We start from the raw sequence: 25,447 nt of genomic DNA, 5'->3' as shown, positions 1-25,447 counted from the left end.
GGCGGCGGCGGCGCCCGGCGGCGGGGCAGGCGCGCGGCGGAGGCGGCGCGCGGCGGCGGGGCAGGCGCGCGGCGGCGGGCGTGGGCCGCGGGGGCCGGAGTCGGGCCCCGCGGGCCGGCGGCGGGGCGAGGCCGGAGGCGGCCACGTGGCGCTCGCGGGTTGGCCGGGCGGCGCGGCGGACGTGTCCGGCGCGGGCGGACGCGTCCGGCGCGGCGCGGAGGGAGAGGGTTAGGGTTTCGTCTGAGATTTCGTTTTTCGGGATGCCCACTCATTTATAGGTAGAGGGAGCTAGGAGACTCCAAATGAGGTGCGGTTTTCGCCCACACGATCGTGATCGAACGACCTAGAGCATGGAAGAGAGTTTGGTGGGCTTTGGGCTGGTTTTGGAGGGGGTTTTTGCTGGACACTCAAATGGACATTGGGGAGGCCCGGTTAACCGTTGGAGTACCAAACGACCTCCGAATGGAACGAAACTTGACCGGTAGTCTCCGGGTGGTATATTAAGACCACTTGACAAGCCTCGGTCCATTCCGAGAAAGTTTGACACACGCACACGAAAGAAAACTAGAAGGGTGCACCGGGGAAGATAGGAGCGCCGGATTGGAAAACGGACAACGGGGAAAATGCTCGGATGCGTGAGACGAACACGTATGCGAATGCAATGCACATGATGATATGATATGAAAATGCATGACATGACAAAATACAAAACGAAAGACAAAACCCAACAACGGAGGGAAAAAACCTATCACATAGCCGGAAATGGCAAGAGTCGGAGTTACAAATATGGCAAGTTACATGCGGGGTGTTACATTAAGCATGGCATAAGCAACTATAATCTCTAATTGTCATCGCAAACATGTTTATTCATAATAGGCTGAATCAGGAACGATGAACTAATCATATTTACAAAAACAAAAGAGGTCGAGTTCATACCAGCTTCTCTCATCTCAGTTAGTCCATCATATATCGTCATAATTGCCTTTCACTTGCACGACCGAACAATGTGAATAATAATAATAATAATAGTGCACGTGCATTGGACTAAGCTGGAATCTGCGACCATTCAATAAACAGGAGAAGACAAGGCAATATGGGCTCTTGGTTAAATCAACAATAATGCATATAAGAGCCACTTCAACAATTTAATTATGGTCTTCTCCTATCGACCCCCAAAGAAAAGAAATAAAACTATTTACACGGGAAAGCTCCCAACAAGCAAAAGAAGACTGGGAAATATTTTTGGGTTTTCCTTTTAATTATTACTACTATAGCAAGAAAGTAAACTAGCTAAAGTTATTACTAATTTTTTTGTTTTTATTAAGGTTTATCAAACACACAAGAAGAAAGCAAGAAAAAGAAAAATAAACTAGCATGGATATTACAATGAAAGAGTATGAGCATCGACAACTAGCAATGAGTGTGTAAACATAAATGTAATGTCGGTGGGAAATACGTATTCCCCCAAGCTTAGGATTTTGGCCTAAGTTGGTTTATTTCCACGGATGGCCTGGCGGATATCCATAGTTGTAGTTGGGGTCGTACTGAGAAGAAGCCTCGAATTGCCACTGGTTGGCAATCGCCTCCGGATCCCACTGGTAATTAGATTGTCGTGGAGGATCAAATTGTGGTTCCGGCTCTGACTCTGTAGCTGATGTAGGGTTCCGGTAGGCGTGAATGGCCGCCAGCGGAACGAGATACGGGCCTGCAGATAAATCAAACAAGGAAGGAGCTGGCAAGGTAATAGTTTCAGGGTGATGTTTATCAAAGAACAATTTGTATTTAAGCGCCCCTTCCCTATTCTTAACAATAAAATCATGCGCTACCATACTCTTATAATCTAAATAAACAGTGGGCAGCAATTTTTCTTCTTTTTCATAGTGCCTAATGGGTATGTTAAAATGTGCAGCTAGGCGTGAAGCATAGATACCTCCAAAGATAGGACCCTTTGTACGGTTCAGACTTAACCGTTTGGCAATAATACCGCCCATACTAACAGTATTATCATAGAATAAACCATGGAACAAAATAACAATATCAGGAACACTAAGGTTTCCACAGTTTCCGCGACTAATTAAGCAACTACTAGCAAACATTGCAAAGTAGCGTAAAACAGGAAAATGTATGCTAGTGATTCTTGCATCGGAAACCTTCCTAGTTTCCCCTACAGTAATAGTATCAATAAACCCATCCACATCTTTACGATGTGGTTCCTCTAACTTACCCTTGAAAGGTATTTTGCAAACCCTGCAAAATTCATATAGTGACATCTTCTTAACCACATCATATAAATGAAACTCTACTGAAGGAGGTGATTCCTTAAGATAATAGTAGAAGTTTTGCACAAAAGTATTGGTGAGTAAGAGATACTATTCGCGTTGGTCGTGGAGGAAGTCGTTGAGGCCTGCATTCTCAGCCAATTCATAAAAATCATCATAAATCCCGGCTGATCTCAAGAAATCATCGGAAGGCCATTCACACGGCCGAACCTCCGCGGTGCGAGGCAAATTATATTTGGGCCTCTCTGCTTCTTCACTTTGCTTTTCCTTCGAGCTTCGGCTCGATGAGCCCCTCAAAAATCACTTCATTATTTTCTGAAAAATTCAGAAATTTTAGTAACTTCAAATAAAAGTGAACCAAGCTCAACAAAATTGATAGCAACTACTCCTACAAGTGCCTAGAGCATATATCATGCATTAGAACTACTTGGAACCATATAAATTTGACATGCAAGCTCAAGAACATGGTCACCTAGGCAGCACAAATTTGCAATGAATAAAGCACTAGAACAAAAACTAATTGGACCATTGGAGGAGTCACATACCAAGGAACAATCCCCCAAGCAGTTTTGTGAGAGGTGCTTTGAGCAAGGAGATCGAAAATCACTGCAAAATGAGCTAGAACTCGTGCTTGAGCTAGATGGTGATTTTTTTGGGAGGAAGAAGAAGTGCGTGGGTCCAGGAATAAGTGGAGGGGAGCCACCGTGGGCCCATGAGGCAGTGGGGCGCGCCCTGTAGGTGTGGGCGTGCCCTGGACCCTCGTGGCCAGGTGCTTGCTCCCCCTGCTGTGTTCTCAGTGCCAGATATTCTCAAATATTCCAGAAAAAATCATAATAAATTGGCAGGGCATTTGGAGAACTTTTATTTTCGGGGTATTTTTATATTGCACGGATAATTCAGGAAACAAACAGAAAAATACTATTTTTACTTTATTTCAACTAAATAACAGAAAGTAGAAAGAGGGTACAGAAGGTTGTGCTTTCTAGTTTCATCCATCTCATGCTCATCAAAAGGAATCCACTAACAAGGTTGATCAAGTCTTGTTAACAAACTCATTCCGAATAACATGGAACCGGAGAAATTTCGAATAACACTATGTTACCTCAACGGATATGCACATCCCCAATAATAAGAATATCATATCTCTTTTTGACAGTAGGTAGAGGAAATGCAAAACCTCCAAAAATAATCGATGTAATTTTTCCAATAGAATTGATACTATGAACTTGAGGTTGTTTCCTCGGTAAGTGTACCGTATGCTCATTACCATTAACATGAAAAGTGAAATTGCCTTTGTTGCAATCAATAACAGCCCCTGTAGTATTCAAAAATGGTCTTCCAAGAATAATAGACATACTATCGTCCTCGGGAATATCAAGAATAACAAAGTCCGTTAAAATAGTAATGTTTGCAACCACAACAGGCACATCCTCACAAATACCGACAGGTATAGCAGTTGATTTACCAACCATTTGCAAAGATATTTTAGTAGGTGTCAACTTATTCAAATCAAGTCTACGATATAAAGAGAGGGGCATAACACTAACACCGGCTCCAAGATCACACAAAGCAGTTTTAACATAGTTTCTTTTAATGGAGCATGGTATAGTGGTACTCCTGGATCTCCTATTTTCTTAGGCATTCCACCCTTAAAAGTATAATTAGCAAGCATGGTGGAAATTTCAGCTTCCGATATCTTTCTTTTATTTGTAACAATATCTTTCATGTACTTAGCATAAGGATTCATTTTGAGCATATCAGTTAATCGCATACGCAAAAAGATAGGTCTAATCATTTCAGCAAAGCGCTCAAAATCCTCATCATCCTTTTTCTTGGATGGTTTGGGAGGAAAAGGCATGGGTTTCTGAACCCATGGTTCTCTTTCTTTACCGTGCTTCCTAGCAACAAAGTCTCTCTTATCATAACGTTGATTCTTTGATTGTGGGTTATCAAGATCAACATCAGGTTCAATATCTACATCATTATCATTGCTAGGTTGAGCATCATCATGAACATTATCATTAACATTTTCACTAGGTTCATGTTCATTACTAGATTGTGTTTCAGCATCAGAAATAGAAATATCATTTGGATTCTCAGGTGGTTCAGCAATAGGTTCACTAGAAGCATGCAAAGTCCTATCTTTTTCTTTTTCTTCCTTTTAGAAGGACTAGGTGCATCTAAATTATTTCTCTGAGAATCCTGCTCAATTCTCTTAGGGTGGCCTTCAGGATACAAAGGTTCCTGAGTCATTTTACGAGTTCTAGTAGCCACTCTAACAGCATAGTCATTATTCTTACTATTCAATTCATTGAGCAAATCATGTTGAGCCTTAAGTACTTGTTCTACTTGATTGGTAACCATAGAAGCATGTTTACTAATGAGTTTAAGTTCACCTTTAACTCTAGACATATAATCACCCAAGTGTTCAATCATATAAGCATTTTGTTTTAATTGTCTACCAAAATAAGCATTGAAGTTTTCATGTTTAACAATAAAGTTGTCAAACTCATCTAAGCATTGTCTAGCAATTTTAGTAGGCGGGATTTCAGCTTTGTCATATCTATAGAGAGAATTTACCTTTACTACCTATGTCGGGTTATCAAGACCATGTGCTTCTTCAATAGGTGATGAATTAAGACCATATATTTCTTCAACAGGAGGTAAATTCTTAACATCTTCAGCTTTAATACCTTTTTCTTTCATAGATTTCTTTGCCTCTTGCATATCTTCAGGACTGAGAAATAGAACACCTCTTATCTTCGGAGTTGGTTTAGGAATAGGCTCAGGAGCTGGCTCAGGAAGTGTCCAATTATTTTCATTTGTCAACATATTATTCAATATAATTTTAGCTTCATCCGGTGTTCTTTCCCTGAAAACAGAACCAGCACAACTATCCAGGTAATCTATGGAAGCATCGGTTAGTCCATTGTAAAAGATATCAAGTATTTCATTTTTCTTAAGAGGGTGATCAGGAAAAGCATTAAGTAATTGGAGAAGCCTCCCCCAAGCTTGTGGGAGACTCTCTTATTCAATTTGCACAAAATTATATATATCCCTTAAAGCGGCTTGTTTCTTATGAGCTGGGAAATATTCAGCAGAGAAGTAATAAATCATATCCTGAGGACTACACACACAACCAGGATCAAGAGAATTAAACCATATCTTAGCATCACCCTTTAATGAGAACGGAAATATTTTAAGGATATAAAAGTAGCGAGTTCTCTCATCATTAGTAAACGGGGTGGCTATATCATTTAATTTAGTAAGATGTGCCACAACAGTTTCAGATTCATAGCCATAAAAAGGATCACATTCAACCAAAGTAATTATATCAGGATCAATAGAGAATTCATAATCCTTATTAGTAACACAGATAGGTGAAGTAGCAAAAGCAGGGTCAGGTTTCATTCTAGCACTAAGAGATTGTTGCTTCCATTTAGCTAATAACTTCTTTAGATCATATCTATCATTGCAAGCAAGAATAGCTCTAGCAGCTTCTTCATCCAGAACATAACCCTCAGGCACAACAGGCAATTCATATTTATTAGGGGGAGAGTCTTCATCATCACTATCATCAAAATTATCAGTTTCAATATTTTCATTCTCTCTAGCCCTAGCAAGTTGTTCATCAAGAAATTCACCAAATGGCACAGAAGTATCAAGCATAGAAGTGGTTTCATCATAAGTATCATGCATAGCAGAAGTGGCATCATCAATAACATGCGACATATTAAAATTAATGGCAGAAGCAAGTTTAGGTGTCGCAAGCTTACTCAAAACAGAAGGTGAATCAAGTGGAGAGCTAGATGGCAGTTCCTTACCTCCCCTCGTAGTTGAGGGATAAAATTTTGTTTTTGCGTCTTCCAAGTTCTTCATAGTGACCAGCAAATATAAATCCCAAGTGACTCAAAGAATAGAGCTATGCTCCCTGGCAACGGCGCCAGAAAATAGTCTTGATAACCCACAATTATAGGGGATCGCAACAGTTTTCGAGGGTAGAGTATTCAACCCAAATTTATTGATTCGACACAAGGGGAGCCAAAGAATATTCTCAATTATTAGCAGTTGAGTTGTCAATTCAACCACACGTGGATAACTTAGTATCTGCAGCAAAGTATTTAGTAGCAAAGTAATATGGAAGTAATGGTAACGATAGCAAAGGTAATATTTTTGGGTTTTGTAGTGATTGTAACACTAGCAACGGAAAAGTAAATAAGCGGAGAACAATATGGGAAAAGCTCATAGGCATTGGATCGGTGATGGAGAATTATGCGGGATGCGGTTCATCATGTAACAGTCATAACATAGGGTGACACAGAACTAGCTCCAATTCATCAATGTAATGTAGGCATGTATTCCGAATATAGTCATACGTGCTTATGGAAAAGAATTTGCATGAAATCTTTTGTCCTACCCTCCCATGGCAGCGGGGTCCTAATGGAAACTAAGGGATATTAAGGCCTCCTTTTAATAGAGTACCGGACCAAAGCATTAACACATAGTGAATACATGGACTCCTCAAACTATGGTCATCACCGGGAGTGGTCCCGATTATTGTCACTTCGGGGTTGCCGGATCATAACACATAGTAGGTGACAATAGACTTGCAATATAGGATCAAGAACTCACATATATTCATGAAAACATAATAGGTTCAGATATGAAATCATGGCACTCGGGCCCTAGTGACAAGCATTAAGCATAGCAAAGTCATAGCAACATCAATCTCAGAACATAGTGGATACTAGGGATCAAACCCTAACAAAACTAACTCGATTACATGATAGATCTCATCCAACCCATCACCGTCCAGCAAGCCTACGATGGAATTACTCACGCACGGCGGTGAGCATCATGAAATTGGTGATGGAGGATGGTTGATGATGACGATGGCGACGGATACCCCTCTCCGGAGCCCCGAACGGACTCCAGATCAGCCCTCCCGAGAGAGTTTAGGGCTTGGCGGCGGCTCTGTATCGTAAAACACGATGAATCCTTCTCTCTGATTTTTTTCTCCCCGACCACGAATATATGGAGTTGCAGTTGAGCTCGGTGGAGCAACAGGGGGCCCACGAGGCAGGGGGCGCGCCCAGGGGGCAGGCGTGCCCCCACCCTCGTGGACAGGTGGAGGCCCCCCTGACGTGGATTCTTCTTCCAGTATTTTTAATATTTTCCATAAATACGTTTCGTGGAGTTTCAGGTCATTCCAAGAACTTTTGTTTCTGCACATAAATAACACCATGGCAATTCTGCTGAAAATAGCGTCAGTCCGGGTTAGTTCCATTCAAATCATGCAAGTTAGAGTCCAAAACAAGGGCAAAAGTGTTTGGAAAAGTAGATACGACGGAGACGTATCATCGGTGTAGATGTTCGGCTCAGGGCCCGGTTCGCCAATCTTGCCAATGAACACGTGAATGCCGCCGAAGGGGACCCGGTACCCGTACTCAATTGAGCTGGGCTCGGGGCCCCAGCCTGCGTCGTCGATGTAGAGCTTGCCGCGACAACTCTTGGTCATCCGGCCCACATCGTATCCCTTGAGTCCTTCGAAGCTGCCCTCTAAGAACTCGAAACCATGTTGCGATAGCCCCACGGTGGGCACCAATTGTCGTCGTTTTGTCACGGCAGATGTCCTAGTGAAAGGACTTAGTCATGGAGCCATCGCGACGGGTTAGCTTAAAACGGTTAAAGCGGACAAAGGGCAGAGAGAGTTTTATACTGGCTCGGCCCGTTGCAGTGAAGGTAAAGGCCTAATCCAGTTGTTGTGGAATTGCTAGGGTTTCGATGACCAGGGAGCGAATCCGCTATGCCTGGCTCTCGAGTTGTTGTTTCTTGTCCCTAAACCACCGTCGGGTCGTCCCTTTATATACATAGGTTGACGACCGTCGGTTTACAGAATCCCGAGGCCGGCTCATAAACGTGTCTGGCTCGGTTTCTACTCTTTCTATCTTACAACACAAGTTTACATATCAATGGCAGTTTATGTCTACATGCATTAATCCGCCTTTCGGCCCTGGGCCTTCGTAAAGCGCCACACTCCTTGTCTTCATGGGCTTCAAATGTAAATAACTCGTTATGGGAATAACCTGGCCTCTCCTGGCCGGTTTATACCCAGTAGTAATATCCCCAACAGGTGTCCTAAGAACTTTGGTGGGCAACTTATACTTATCCACAAATCCCCTTGAAATGAACAAATGCCATGCACCAGTATCAAAAAGAACGATTGCAGTAAATGACTTAACAAAAAACTTACCTATAACTGCATCTGGCTGCTCTTCAACCTCCTCCACGTTCACGTGGTTCACTTGTCCCTTGTTGAAAGGGTTGGGCTTCTTCCCAGAGCTTCCATTGCCGTTACCATTCTTTGCTTCAGAACACTCGGTGGCGTAATGTCCAGTCTTCCCGCACTTGAAACAAGTAATGTGACATAGATCCTTCTTGGCGGGTGTGGCTGGGTTAGAGCGGTTCTGATTACTTCCTGCTCCATTCCCGTTTCCATTCTTGGGGCCACTGTGGTTATGTGAACTTCCTCCATTGTGGGTATGGCCTCCATGGTTATGGGTGTATCGTCTCGAGTTCTGGGTAAAACGAGGCTTCTGCTGAGCTCCTGAATTGCACTTCCCTTGTCCATACTTCCTCTTACGGCTCTAAATCTACTGCTACTTCCCTTCAATCATAAGGGCCTTGTCTACCAACTCCTGATAGTTATTAAATGTTGCCACCATCAACTGCATACTCATCTCATCATTCAGCCCTTCCATAAACTTCTCCTGCTTAGCGGCATCTGTGGCCACATCATCTAGGGCATAGCGAGCTAACTTGCTAAACTCATCCACGTATTGCCCCACAGTACGGTTTCCCTGGCGTAAGTTGTGAAACTCATGCTTCTTCATGCTCATAGCTCTAGTTGAGACATGTGCGGTGCGGAATGCTTGCTGAAACTGATCCCAGGTGATATTGGCTATAGGGAAAGTGGCTGTGTAATTCTCCCACCATGAGGTTGCGGGTCCATCCAATTGATGTGCGGCAAAACGCACCTTCTCTGCATCTGTGCAACCTGCGGTGGTCAACTCCCTTCCGATCTTGTGTAGCCAGTCATCAGCAACTATTGGCTCGGTGCTACTGGAAAACACCGGCGGATTCAACCTTAGAAAACGGGCTAAGTTGTCAACTAGAGGTGGTGGCGGTGGGTTGTTGTTGTTGTTGCCTTGGTTCTGGACTAGTAGCTGCATTAAGGCATTCTGCTGCTGGATCAACTAAGTGAGCTCCGATGGGAAAACAAATCCGGGGTCACGTCTCGGAGGCATCTGATGGGTTTAGAGGGGAGAGATTAGAATAGAATGAGGTCTAGTGAGAAAGCACTACCCATATGCACATGAGACAAACACATTCATATCACACCAAATCAATTCAAACAAGGGCATACAATTGATCTAACTATCGTTACAGTGCTCGGACTACTACTATATACATGGGGGAAAATACTACTAATAATATGGTAGTCTACTAGAAATTTTGATCAGTGGAAGACTCCATGATATCTGCTCCAGCTTCGTCTTCATAGTCATCATCACTACTGTCGGGGTCGGAATCGGTGTCTTCGATGATGATGTAGTCTTCAGAACGGATGTCATCGTGATGGTCGTCATCTCCTCCTAGCGTGGGGTCTCCCATGAACACTCCTAGCTTCCTTGTCAGGTCGTCATTCTTCTCGACTAGTATTGCGATTTCCTCCTCGTATCCGTCGCAAGTAAACTTGAGTTCCTCTTCTAGCTCCATGTTCCGGGTCATCACCTTCTTCATGTCTATCATGCTTGCACACATCTGGTTCTCCTGTCGATGAATGTGCTGGTTTAACTCCTGGATGAAAGCTGCAATGGACCTTTCCCTCTTGGTGTTGATCATCTCCCATTGCTCATCTCGGCGCCCACATATCTGGTAGATGGTGTCCTTAAGATTCTTGTGGTAAACTTCGCCGATGCATCCCATGGCGATGTGGGCTGCCATGCTCTTACCTAGACTCCAGGTTGTGCATCAAAGGAAAACTCTATGGGCTCAGTGACTGGCGTGAATGTCCTTCCTGGAACTTGAACTCGAATCATCCAATGCTCCTCTTCTGATAAAGTGGCGGTGTAGGTCCCGGTGTAGCTTGGTATTCCGATGTTCAGGTACCTAATGACTTCCTTGAAGTGTCGTCCAAAGGGTGTATCTTCATCCGGTTGTGCAAACTTGTTCCTTGAGTTTGCCATCCTATAGAGTAGAAAATGGAGAGGAGTCAGAAATGAGTAGAGAAGAGTGACCTATGGCTCATCTTAGTGGTTGTGTCCTACATTCAGCGTGTGCTCTGATACCATCTTGTAGCGATCCGACCTTAGACGGTCAAATCTCTGTGCTTAAGTGTCATCCCTGGATCGGTAATGCTGACACACACAGTACTTGAAGGATTTATAACAGAGTAGCAATCACACACTTATTACATTGATAGTCTCAAGAGAGAACTTATTAAAATAAATATGGCTTAAGGCCATCTAAATAAGATAACAGCGGAAGGCTTGGAAGATAAAGTGAGTCCATAAACTCCAACGGCATAGCTGAGTGCACGACAACGACCTAGCGCACCTTACTCTTCGTTTGAAAAGTCTGCAACATGATATGTTGCAGCCCGAAACGGGCCAGCACATGGAATATGCTGGCAATGTAACACAGTAGAGCAATGAACAGGATAAATGCTATCACTACATGCATATATGGCTGGTGGGGCCTCTATGGTTATAATGTTTTGCGAAAAGCCAGTTTTTCCCTACAACAAATGAATATATTTTGTTTAACTATCATGGTAGTTATTAAACATTGAGAAGGTTCCTCCAACTCAATCCCAATTAAGCAGTATTAATAACCCAACAAATTAATTTAGAGTGATGAAATCAACATGATAATCCAAGAACCAGATACTCAAGATGTCCATAACCGGGGACACGGCTAACCATGATTAGTTTGTACACTCTCCAGAGGTTTGCGCACTTTTCCCCACAAGACTCGATCTCCTCCGTTGGTTTTCTCGCACTACATGGTGTTTGAGAAACGGATGACCGAGACACAGTCTTTCAGAAGCACTAACTCTTTACTCTGGGTGGACAGTTACACCTACTTTCCCCTACATCTGCTAGCCCACAACTAAAAGAGGTCATGCAACATACTCAACTATGCTAGAGCCCATAATAGATTGTGGCTGCACACGGAAGTTTCTAGCATGAATAATCATATGATCCCTTTGATCCTGGGTGGCGGACCATAGGATGATCACACGGGTACTCCGGGATATCCTAGGACAACACTGGATTCTCCAGGTGCCCGCAATCAATCCACCCAGATGTGTATTTAAGTAGCCACCTTAAGTTAACCATTGATTAACAATCTCACATCTGTCATGGATTTCACTCAAACCCAAACCACGTCTACGAGCATAGCATGGCAATGTAAGCATAGCGTAGAAGTAACTCCCAAGGTTTGATAATAAAAAGGGCAATAGGTTCTACCTCATCATCTACTTCCCAAAACTCACATGTTAAGAGATCCAACTCATGCAATGTTTGAGGGTTGAAACTAATGCATAAAAATTGGGTATGAAAAGAGTATGATCAATGTGTTACTTGCCTTGCCGACGATTCACAAACCCTAGAGACTCGTAGTAGCACGCTTCACACTCCGAGAATTCTATCGCAAACAAACAATAGCATACATAAGCACTCAAGCAAAGATGCACGGGTAAAACTCAAATAAGAAGATCAAATCTGAAAGTTCAACTCAAGAGATTCGATCTGCAAAAAGAATCAATCGAATCGGAGCTACCGAACTGAAACTACGATCAAAAAAACTTCGAAATTAAATCTGCTTCAAACCAAATTTTAAATTGTCAAAACCTTATTCAAGTTGATTAAAGAGAAAGAGGGGCTCGAGATGAAGATTTTGGCGTTGGTTTCACTGGATTTGGACAAACGGTTTAGAAACGGCAAGGGTTTGAAGATCAGGGGCTAATCTGTGATAAAAATAATCGCGGATATGTCCCTGGCCGAAAATAAAATAAAAAGAAAAGACTAACGAATGAACGTTCGCTGTCTGAACCTAACCGGCGATCAACATTCGTTAAAACGAATGAACGGACGAACGTCCGCTAAATAAAATAAACTGATGAAAACCGATCTAAGAAAATAAACCGGAAAACTAAAAAGAAACCGGGGTTTAACCGAGAGAAACTGACCGGTCAAACAGGGTCAACGGCGGCGGCTCCGGTGAGATCCGCGGTGGCGGCGACGACGGTCGACGGCATCGGGCGGCTGCGGGGCGGCGTCGGGTGGCTGCGGGGCGCGGCGTGGCAGTGGCGAGGCGGCGGGTGGCTGCAGGGCGCGGCGCGGCAGCGGCTTGGTGGCGGGTGGCGGCGGCGCGGGCGATGGCAGGCGGCAGCGCGGCGGCTTTGGACTCCAGGGGGGCCCGGGCGCGCTTATAAAGGGGGCGGGCGACGGCGTTGCTTGGGGAGGGGGCCGACCAGGGGAGGAGTCCGACTCGGACTCCCCTCGCCGTACGTGCGCGGCACGGCGGCGGTGGCGCTGGGCTTCGGCCCGCTCGGCTGGGCCGTTGGCCCAGTCGGGCGCGCGACTTTTTTTAAACAATTCCGCCGAAAAGGAAAATCCTAAAAAAAGTATAAAAAAAATTCTAAAAATGCCCAAAACAATTTTCACCGTCTAAATAAAATATTTAGAACAAAGTGAACATTTGCTTGGCCTAAAAATGCAATTTTGAAAAATGCATATTTTCTAATTCAAATAAAATAGCAATAAAATCCAAAAAAAAATTATTTGATTTTTACATTTTTCCTCCAATATTTATTTTATTTTGGAGAAGTCATATTATCTCCTCTCATTTTATTTTTATATTGGAAATATTATTCGGAGAGAAAAATAATTAAAACCAAAATGATCCTCTTTTTCAATATTTGAGAAAAATTCGAATATGAAAAGAAAAGAAATCCCCAACTCTCTTTGTGGGTCCTTGAGTTTCTTAGGATTTTTAAGACCGCAAAGCAAAATGCAACAAAATATGATATGCATATGATGACCTATGTATAACATTCCAAATTGAAAATTTGGGATGTTACATGAGGGAGGGATGTGGTTGGTTTTAAGATACTAATTATGGGTTTTTCTGCAAATTGGTAGAGAAGTGGGATGTTGGTGAGAAAAGGCAACAACTTACCTCACAGTCGTTAGATGTAGATCTAATGGTCAGAAATGACGGATGGCAGACACACCATCATCACCAACTTAGTCTTCTGTAGGAGTACCAGCAAGATGTCCGTGCATTTCATGGAACATCAAGATGCATTTTTTTTATAAAACACTTGTTGTGATTGACCCATACGGGAGTAATCCCATGTGTAAAAACTAATGATATCTCGAGAAATAGGAGATAAGGTGAAGAGGAGTGGGGCGTGGTGGTGATTGGTGGTCGGACTGAGCGGAGGCATGGGCATGGACGACGTCGGCAGCGGCCACCAGGCCAGTTTGTTCCAGAGGCTTCCTTTCTTAATTGCTCAACAATGAGGTTGTTGGAGATAAGGATGAACGAGGGAAGGCCTTGTCTGCAAGTGTGGAGAGGGGTGCGGGTATCTTTTAGTTTAATTTCCATCCGTCAGATATAGATCGGATGGTCTATATTGCAAGATGGCACGCGTACCATCATCACCAACTCGGTTTTTTATAAGAGAAGAAATATAAGTATGGAGATACAAACGTATTATCGATACTTGTTTCCGTAAACTAGGATCTACATTCTATTCAACGCCTCAGCATGTGGGGACTTAGCACAATGACTTCTCGACTGTGTAAAACAAAGGTTTTCCCGTCACCGATAAGGAGGGGGTGACGGCGGCGCGTTTTCGGCTTGCTCTAGTCCTAGTAGTCATACTAGGTGGTCTACGCACGTGTAGATTTATTCTTTTTCACGTCTTGTGTTCGCTGTACTGCCACGACTGTTGATGAATAGATGGTAAGTTATTCACGGGGAAACCCTTGTTGGGCGTGTTTGCGAGAGAGAGAGAGAGAGAGAGACAGTGTGCGTGTGTGATATGTCTAGAGACTGAGGCAATGATAAGAGATTCTTTGTGTCTATGTGTGTGGAGGATAGGGAGAGACATGTACATGGGGCTTTGTGTTGGGTAACGTGGAGACACATAGACATAATCAGAGAGTGAGTGTGTGAGGTACACATGCGGACATGGGGAGAGATGAGGATCCAGATAAATGGGTGTTTGTGCGTGTCTGTGTGTGTTTGTGTGCGCGTTTGTGTGTGAGAGGGAGTGTGTGTATGTGGAGTAGAGAGACCAGTAATGATGTAAACCTAGTATAAGGGAAGGGGAATGGTGTGACATGTGTGTCACCGAGAGACAAAGGCATGTGTAGTAGCGGGATAGCATGGGTGTGGGCGGGGAGTAGACTATTTGGAAGAGACATCAAGTGTGTGTGGGAGAGGGGTGTGAGAGCGAGCGAGCGAGAGAGATAGATAGATAGAGAGAACAAGAGAGAGAGAGAGAGCGGCGGAGAGAGAGAGAGAGAGAAAGAGAGGAAGAGAGGGGGGAGAGGGGTCGTTTGTGTCCATAAATGGCGTATAGATAGGGAGACAATGTTGATGTTGTTCGAAATTGACCAAGATCTGAAATTCTTAAATGAGAGAGAGTCTTCACGTAGCTACATAATTATTCAACTACTCATTGATCTTCACTTATATCTTTTTGGAGTAGTTTGTCATTTAGTCCTGTGCTTCACTTATATCCTATGAGTAAATGGTTGAATGATTTGAATGTCATAAATCTAAAATTATATATGTTTCATATGCCTTTCCCATGGGGAGTAATGCCTTCACATATAAGAAGTAGAGGTGGTAAATTTATTGAAGGTTAGCAAACATTGTATTGGTCACTTGAACAATTCATGAAAGAATATTGAAGGAAGAGAGATTTCACATGTAAATATACTATCTTGGACATCTTTTGCAATTGTGAGCACACATTAAAATATGACATGCTAAAAGGTTGATGTTGGACAAGGAAGACAACGTAATGGGTTGTGTTTTCTTATATCCGAAATAAAGTATATTGTCATGGATCGCCCAACACGTTGAGCTTGCCTTTCCCCCTCATGCTAGCCAAATTCCTTGCACCAAGTAGAGATACTACTTGTGCTTCCAAACATCCCTTAAACCAGTATTGCCATGAGAGTCCACCATACCTACCTATGGATTGAGTAAGATCCTTCAAGTAAGTTGTCATCGGTGCATGCAATAAAAATTGCTCTCTAAATATGTATGATCTTTTAGTGTGGAGAAAATAAGCTTTATACGATCATTGTGATATGGAAGAAATAAAAGCGACGGACTGCATAATAAAGGTCCCTATCACAAGTGGCAATATAAAGTGACGTTCCCTCGCATTAAAATTTTGTGCATCCAACTATAAAATCGCATGGCAACCTCTGCTTCCCTCTGCGAAGGGCCTATCTTTTACTTTTATGCAAGAGTCATGGTTATCTTCACCTTTCCTTTTTTCATTTTATCCTTTGGCAAGCACCTCGTGTTGGAAAGATTCCGATATATATATCCAATTGGATGTAAGGCACCATGAACTATTATTGTTGACATTACCCTTGAGGTAAAAGGTTGGGAGGCGAATCTATAAGCCCCTATCTTTCTCTGTGTCTGATTAAAACTTTGAACCCATAAATATCGCGTGAGTGTTAGCAATTGTGAAAGACTAAATGATAGTTGAGTATGTGGAGTTTGCTAAAACAAAGCTCTGACATAGACTCTTCCTGAAAATAAGATGAATTGTAATTGTTTGATGACTAATAACACGGTTTGTTAGTTTTCAAGAAAGTTTATGATCTATACTTTAACATGTGAATAGTTTGTTACTTGATCATGAAAAGTTTAATGAGTTGAGCTACTGTTATGACATATAATGATGCTAGAAAAAGGTGATTGAAATTATCATTGATCAAACTTGTGCACCTGCTAGCATTCACACTTCATAAATTATTTCTTTTATCATTTACCTACTCGAGGACGAGCAGGAATTAAGCTTGGGATGCTGATACGTCTCCAATGTATCTATAATTTATGAAGTATTCATGCTATTATATTATCTGTTTTGGATGTTTATGGGCTTTATTAAACACTTTTATATTATTTTTGGGACTAACCTATTAACACAGAGCCCAGTTGTAACGCCCCGAGACCGATGCTCCAGATGCCTTCTATTTATTTTAGTTGTTGCCGTGTGTTTATTATGTTTGTTGAATTATCACAATTGTTTTGCATATTTCATTCCTCTATGTTGATGTCATGATCACGATGAGTGTCACTGCCATATTTTGCTTCTTGCATCATGTTCATATTTTATTATATTGTTTTGGGCAACCTTTGTTTGTTTGCCATGTTCATATCACTTTGTTATATGCTATATGGTGTGATATTGCATTTGTCATTGTTGTTGCATTTGCATCATGATCATCTTTGTAGTGTGCAAATTTATCATGTGCATATTTGTTGGATGTTTGTCATCTTTTTGAACTCCTTCTCCTCATCTTCCTTGCTGTTCCATCTTGCCCTTCCAGCTAAACCATCATCAAGCGCAACACCCCATCACTAGCTTCTTCCTTTCAATTGTCACACATTTATTGCAAGTGGCATTTTCCTGTCCCAGTAAAATGTTCACTTACTTGCTGTAAATCCTACACCATGTCAACAACCCTTCTGTCAATTTTCGTCTCTTTTGGGTTTGATTTGGTTGGGTTCAAAAATGACTCAAGTTTGAATTTAATTCAAACTTGAATTATTTTTCTATCTATAAAATTTCAAGCCAATTATTAAAATGGTGCATAATTCAAGCATTCCTGAGACATTTGTATTCCAGCCTACTCCCACTCCAAAGTCCCTGTGATTTTTTCTTTGTTTTTCTGCCTCAAGAAATTCGAAAAAGAGATTTTGGAGAAGGGAGAGAGAGCAGCAGCAGCCCAACTTCCAGCAACCAGCAGCTTCAGAGCCCAGCCCAGCCGCGCGCAGCAGCAGCAGCCTACAACCCAGCTTAGCCTTCCCGCTGGTAATTTCTCTCCAGTTCAACCCTTCGGCCCCACATGTCATCCTCTTCCCCTCACCTTTTCTTCCACCTCACGTCCTCCCTCTCTCTCACAGTAACTTTGCAAACGAGGCACACCGCGTCACACCCTCGCCGAGCCGCGCCTCACCCCAATAAGAAGCCTAGCGCCAGCCCTAGGGTTTCCCCTCTCCTTCCTCCGCCGCCGCCAGGTGAGATCCATGCCTCCAAAGCCGTCGCCCCTTCCACCCGAGAGTGCCGGAGCACCTCCATGGCTCCACCGCAGCCATATCCTTTCTCCGTCACCGTCTTCGTTCTGGGTTGACTCGAAGATTGCGTCTTCTTCGACTACAAGCGGACTAGGAGCCAGATGGGGACAGGGGTGACGCGATCGTCTTCTCCCACGACGTCCTCTTCTTCCTCTACTTCGTCCTCTTCTCCTGCGGCCGATCTGCATCCCCTTTGATTCTGGCCGTCTCCGACCACTTCTCGTCAATCCAGGCGCACCGCGTGCCTGCGGTGAGCACGCTCTTCCCACGCACCACTTTTTCCCCTTGTTGCCTCCCTGTCTCGCGTGAATCGACCGGAGCCCGAGGCACTTTGGCCATGGCATGTTCTCCGGCGAAGTTACGGTGACCCTCTGCTCGGGTGTTGGCACTTAGGCCCGTAGGGTCCAGTAGATGCGTTCTAGTTCGAGGATTCTCTCGTTTGCCTGCTATAGCCGATCCACCATAGCAGCCCGAGGCGTACCACCACGGAACCCCGTCGTCGGCGAGGAATCTGTCCACTTCCCGTTGCATGCTTGGTACGAATGGGTTCGCCCCGTTGCGTAGCTTCCATCCGCGCCCTCCGTCGCGTGTTTTGGTTGCCGGAACAGCTCCGACGAGCTCCTCCGCCGTCCTATGACCCCCAGCGCCGGCACTTCCTCTGTTCTGCTCTTGCCTGAGCACGCGCATGCTCATGACTCCGGCAAGAAGCAGCCGCTCGCTCACATGCTCCCACGCAGTTTCCGTACCCACACCCGCAGCTCACTCACTCACGCACACACCCGCGCGACGCACGCCCTCATGCACTCAGTCATTCCCAGTGCCTCCGCCGCACCTCGCCATGGCCCCGAGCCGAGGAAACGCTTGAGATCGAGGTCCCTGCTTCCCCCTCACGCCGTACGCCGCGAACCACACCCCGCCACCGGCCTGTGGTCGCGAAGGTCACTGTCTTGCTCGCCGGCGTCGTCACCCAGTTCCTCTGTGATCCACGAAGAAGAAGGCCTGGCCTTTGATTCGGTTCAAGTTCATACACGCCCTTGTTTTGCACCAACAAGTAGCAGCATCGCACTGGTCAGCGCTCTGCTCCTCTATCCAGGAGGTCGTGTGTTCGAGTCCCAGGCGCGCGCCCCTCGTTTTGCTCTGTTCTTTTATTTCTTTTGCACACACCACAGCCACATGGGCCAAATCCTCATTTGGGCCGCTGCGTCGTAATGCTTCGGGCCTGTGCATACTTTTTCCCAGTCTGTGTATTTTAGCATTTTCCAATGCATCCTTATTTACAGAAAATGCCCCTGTTTTGTATTCTTAATAACTAAGTATGCATGCATCCAAATTAAACAAACAATGTATGCAAAATGCTTAGAATTTTGTATAGTTTCACTATATGCAACTTTCATCCCTGTTTAAAATATTGAAATTGTTGTTCGCATTAATTTGCATAATTGCCATGCTAAAATGTTTTATTTCATATCTAATTAATCGTAGCTCCAAATTAAATAAACTTTATATGTAAATGGGGTAGAAAAATGCCTAGTTTAACTTGGTGCACTTTATTTTGATGTTTAGGAACACTAAAATTGTGTTTATGGCAGAACAGTACCAAATCTAAAATATGCATGTGGGGATTTTCCGGAATCGTTGTTTGTTGTTCCGGCCTCATTTAAACTTGCCTAGATAGGTAGTTTTCTTATGCATCACCTCTTGCCATGTTAATCAACATTTAATATTGTTGGGTACATAACCGAGAGAACTAAACAATTGATGTGGTGTTTCGTCAATATGCAACTCGTTGCATATTGAGCTCCACTTAAATTGTAGTTTTGTTTGTGCACTTTGCCATGCCATGCCTCTTTAAACGGGACATGCATCATACTTGATTGTGCATCATGCCATGTTTATGTGATGATTGTTTACTATGTTGCTTGCTTCTTTCCGGTTGCGCTTCTCCTTGATAGTTCCGGTTACGTTGCGATTGTGAGGATCCGTTCGACTACGTCTGTTTGTCTACTTCATGGACTCGTTCTTCTTCCTACCGGCATCTCAGGCAAGATGACCATACCCTCGAAATCACTTCTATCTTTGCTTGCTAGTTGTTCGATCTATTGTTATGCCGCGCTACCTACCACTTGCTTATCAAGCCTCCCAAATTGCCATGAACCTCTAACCTTTGTCACCCTTCCTAGCAAACCGTTGCTTGGCTATGTTACCGCTTTTGCTCAGCCCCTCTTATAGAGTTGCTAGTTGCAGGTGAAGATGAAGTTTGTTCCTTGTTGGAACATGGATATTGTTGGGATATCACAATATCTCATATTTAATTAATGCATCTATATACTTGGTAAAGGGTGGAAGGCTCGGCCTTATGCCTGGTGTTTTGTTCCACTCTTGCCGCCCTAGTTTCCATCATGCCGGTGTTATGTTCCTTGATTTTGTGTTCCTTACACGGTTGGGTGATTTATGGGACCCCCTTGACAGTTCGCTTTGAATAAAACTCCTCCAGTAAGACCCAACCTTGTTTTTACCATTTGCCTACCTAATCCTTTTTCCCTTGGGTTCTGCAGACTCAAGGGTCATCTTTATTTACCCCCCCGGGCCAGTGCTCCTTCGAGTGCTGGTCCAAACCGAGCGATGTTCGGCGCCCCCTGGGCAACCAGGGTCTATGCCAACACGATGTCTTGCTCATCCGGTGTGCCCTGAGAACGAGATATGTGCAGCTCCTATCGGGATTTGTCGGCACATCGGGCGACTTTGCTGGTCTTGTTTTACCATTGTCGAAATGTCTTGTAAACCGGGATTCCGAGACTGATCGGGTCTTCCCGGGAGAAGGTTTATCGTTCGTTGACCGTGAGAGCTTATAATGGGCTAAGTTGGGACACCCCTGCAGGGTATAAACTTTCGAGAGCCGTGCCCGCGGTTATGTGGCAGATGGGAATTTGTTAATATCCGGCTGTAGAGAACTTGACACTTGACTTAATTAAAATGCATCAACCGTGTGTGTAACCGTGATGGTCTCTTTTCGGCGGAGTCTGGGAAGTGGACACGGCTTTTGGGTTATGTTTGACGTAAGTAGGAGTTCAGGATCACTTCTTGATCATTACTAGTTAACGACCATTCCGTTGCTCCGCTTCTCGCTCTTATTTGCGTATCTTAGCCACCATATATGCTTAGTGCTTGCTGCAGCTCCACCTTACTACCTTTTCCTACCCTTAATCTTAAATAGTCTTGATCTCGCGGGTGTGAGATTGCTGAGTCCTCGTGACTCACAGAGACTTCCAAAACAGTTGCAGGTGCCGATGGTAACAGTGCAGATGACGCAACCGAGCTCAAGTGGGAGTTCGACAAGGAACTTGGTCGTTACTATGCTTCGTTTCCTGATGATCAGTAGTGGAGCCCAGTTGGGACGATCGGGGATCTAGCATTTGGGGTTGTCTTCTTTTCTTTTGGTTCCGTAGTCGGACCTATGTGTGTACTCTGATTGATGTATGATTTATTTATGTATTGTGTGAAGTGGCGATTGTAAGCCAACTCTTTATCCCATTCTTGTTCATTACATGGGATTGTGTGAAGATGACCCTTCTTGCGACTAAACCACAATGCGGTTATACCTCTAAGTCGTGCCTCGACACGTGGGAGATATAGCGCATCGTGGGTGTTACAAGTTGGTAATCAGAGCCATCCCCGACTTAGGAGCCCCCTGCTTGATCGAATCGCTGATGTTGTTGAGTCTAGAACAAAAATGTTTTGAGTCTTAGGATTATATATATCGGAGAGTAGGATTCTTTTTACTCCTCAGTCCCTTCGTCGCTCTGGTGAGGCCTCCTGACGTAGATGTTTTGATTTTCCTCTCCTCAAATTTCACTAAATTTTTTTAGGATCACGCGGATATCTTGGAATCGTTCCGATGGTTTTGTGACGAGAACATTGTTCTTGGTGCCTCCTGACATATAGGGGTTGTGGCAGTGTCCCGGGGAGTTGAGCTCCGAGGTGTTGTCGTCACAATTTTATCGTTGTAGTTCTGGAATACCTGAGTTTCGCCGACATCGAAAATCTCTTTTATGCAGTTGTTGGTGAGATCACCTCGACGCCACCCAGTACTGGGGCGGGAGTTCGGGAGTATTGCCATAACTCGTATAACGGATGCTTTTCGAAGGTTGAGGTAAATGATTTCCGAAGGTTTCTTGGTTATGTGTTGACGGATGGATACAGCTGGATCTAGGGATTGCTAGTTTGGGTGATATATTTTGTGTCCCTTGTATCCCCAGCACCAGAATTGCATAAGCAGAAATTTTCGGGAGTTTATAAGTGGGAATTCAAGTATCTCGTAGGATATCTTTCCAACAGACACATGATACGATATGGGATTTATCATATGTTTGTTTCCGTCCTATTCTGCAAGCCAAATCCTTTGTTTTTGTTTTGTTTTGTGGTATTCGAGTTTCTTCAATGTCAAGTGTTGATTCCATACCTTATTCTAAGCGGTGTTCTCATATTTCCATGTGGATGCTAATCCTTCTTCTTCTTCAAGGTTGTCTTTCCAATTCTTTCCAACCGACGTGCTCTTTTTCAAGTGGATCCGATCATTTTAACATTCACGAGATCAATTCTCAGTTCTTTGCAACGGTGTTTGCTTCATCCGTCCCAAGTTGTCTTTGTTTTTCCCGCCCTCCCACCCTTTTTCTTGCAACACTCAGATTTCTTAATCAAGTATCCATCTTATGGATGTGAAGTCTCTTCATTCTTTTCCTCCATGTTCTTAACCGGTGATTTCTCATGAAGATGCTCAATAGTTTCAAGTTCATCATCCTTCGTTGTTGTTTCTTCTCCGGTGGATCCAATTCAAGCTTACAGTGTTGATCATATTCCTTTCCGCGTTTCAAATGTTTTCTCATGCCAGTGCACCTCTTACTCATCCATTTTTTCGCCATTCATTTGTATCCGGAGCGCTGAAGATATCTCAGAAAATTCAAGCTTCCATTCTTAATCAGCTTAAACTATTTTGAGGTTGTTATCTCATTCAAGCCATTTAATTCAACCGGTGAAATCTCCATTTCAAGTAATCATTTCAACGGTGTTTCTTTTGAGTGGGCCCTAACCCACAGGTCTTTTCCCAGGATCTTACCTGACTCTTCTAATATTTTCGGAGTTATTCTCAAATTCATTGCAAAGTTTGACGTAAGAATGAATTATCATCAGTCATATGTATTTCTCCAAGATCTTTCAAATTCTTTTCATTGATTGATTCAACCTTTCTATTCTTCATGGTTCCGGAGTGCCTCTATAATTCATGGTGGTGTTTCTCATCATCATTCTCAACATTTGAAGACCGAAGAAGAATTTTTCCTCCAAATCCTTACCCGTATTTCCAAAGAATCATAGTTCTAGCTTATGCCATCCTCTCATAATTGTTTTTCGATTGTGAGAATTCTTTTCATACCCATCCGGAGCATTTCATGAGTTGTTTTCGCTTCTTCATCATCCAAAGGCCATCATTTCAGAAGATTTCTTTGTCCTAAGTTTTCAGATTCATTCTTCAATTATTCTATATTCGTGCCTTTTCGTTCGTCTCCATATTCTTCTGGTGCTTTGCTCTTTAATCAGTTTGTGATCTCTTCGTTCTCTTGTCTCTAGATTCCCTCAAGTATCTTTGTGCTTTTCTAATTCTTTCCGGTGATTCATTCTCTTTTCGTCATTCGTTTCAATTCCTATGGTGGCTCATTCAAGATTCTTTCTGTTGTTATCATATCAATTCATTCGTTCTTTCCAGCCCTAGCGGTGGTTCACGAAGACTTTCTCAAGTTTTGCGCTATATCCCCCCTTAATCTTTCCAACAAGAATAAGTAGTATGCAAATCCATTGTTTCTGATCAATTTAATTGGTGGAGGATAAGCATAACGTAATCCTTATTCTTCTTTCTTCAAGTGGTTATCTCTTCTTTTTGGAGTTTGTTCATCTTATCACATTCTCGGTTCAAAGTGTTTTCATCTTTTCTTTTTCGGAGTTCTAAGCTTCTCGCCGATTTCGTCGCGAACCTCCATCCAAATCATCGCAAGGATTTAATCTTATCCCTTTAATCCTTCAATTTTATCTCGTCATTCTTTTGTTACCGGAGTTCATCACGGTGGCTCATCATGATTTAATTCACTCTTCAAGTGTTCATCAAGATTCTTGTAGGCGAAGCTCAAGTATCTTCTTCTTGCTTCTCAAAGTGCAATTAATTCTCCATATTCTTCTGAAGTGGAGTTTTGCATTTCCTCATTCTTCTCAGCTTTTCAATCTTTTCCGCTTGTGGTAGGTTACCACCTAATAATTTTGAGATGTTACCCATAAGTCCACAACAAGCTTATTCTTTTGTTGTTGAATTTCCAACAACTCCGTTCAATGTTTCCTTCTAAGGATGCTCTCTATTTCATTCATGGTAGAAGTTGTTATCTTCTTCTCCGTTCTTTTAATTCCACTCTTTCAATTCTTCCGGAGGTGTTGTGTTGTCCCTCTCATCAAGTATCGTTCCATCTTGTCAAGCTCATGCTTTATTCCATTCCATGTTCAACAGGGATGCTATCACAATTCTGTCGTTCTTATTCCTTTTCTATCTTCTTCCAACCGCAGTGGTTTCAGAGTCTATCTTGTCCTTCAGCTTGTGATTCTCGTCATATTCGCCGTTCCTCTTATCTACTCGAGTGTTCTCGACTTTCTTAATCTTCTTTCTTGCACTCTTGATTACTTCATCCTCTTTTCTTCCGTCTCGTTCCTAAGATCTCGGGACGAGATCTCTTGTTAGTGGAGGAGAGTTGTAACGCCCCGAGACCGATGCTCCAGATGCCTTCTATTTATTATAGTTGTTGCCGTGTGTTTATTATGTTTGTTGCATTATCAAAATTGTTTTGCATATTTCATTCCTCTATGTTGATGTCATGATCACGATGAGTGTCATTGCCATATTTTGCTTCTTGCATCATGTTCATATTTTATTATATTGTTTTGTGCCACCTTTGTTTGTTTGCCATGTTCATATCACTTTGTTATATGCTATATGTTGTGATATTGCATTTGTCATTGTTGTTGCATTTGCATCATGATCATCTTTATAGTGTGCAAATTTATCATGTGCATATTTGTTGTATGTTTGTCATCTTTTTGAACTCCTTCTCCTCATCTTCCTTGCTGTTCCATCTTGCCCTTCCAGCTAAACCATCATCAAGCGCAACACCCCATCACTAGCTTCTTCCTTTCAATTGTCACACATTTATTGCAAGTGGCATTTTCTTGTCCCAGTAAAATGTTCACTTATTTGCTGTAAATCCTACACCATGTCAACAACCCTTCTGTCAATTTTCATCTCTTTTGGGTTTGATTTGGTTGGGTTCAAAAATGACTCAAGTTTGAATTTAATTCAAACTTGAATTATTTTTCTATCTATAAAATTTCCAAGCCAATTTATTAAAATGGTGCATAATTCAAGCATTCCTGAGATATTTGTATTCCAGCCTACTCCCTCTGGAAAGTCCCTGTGATTTTTCTCTTTGTTTTTCTGCCTCAAGAAATTCGAAAAACAGAATTTGGAGAAGGGAGAGAGAGCAGCAGCAGCCCAGCTTCTAGCGACCAGCAGCTTCAGAGCCCAGCCCAGCCGCGCGCAGCAGCAGCAGCCTACAACCCAGCTTAGCCTTCCCGCTGGTAATTTCTCTCCAGTTCAACCCTTCGGCCCCACATGTCATCCTCTTCCCCTCACCTTTTCTTCCACCTCACGTCCTCCCTCTTTCTCACAG

This window comes from Triticum aestivum, chromosome 2D (assembly GCF_018294505.1).
Source record: "Triticum aestivum cultivar Chinese Spring chromosome 2D, IWGSC CS RefSeq v2.1, whole genome shotgun sequence".
Lineage (NCBI taxonomy): Eukaryota > Viridiplantae > Streptophyta > Magnoliopsida > Poales > Poaceae > Triticum > Triticum aestivum.
Note: the sequence above shows the minus strand (reverse complement) of the source record.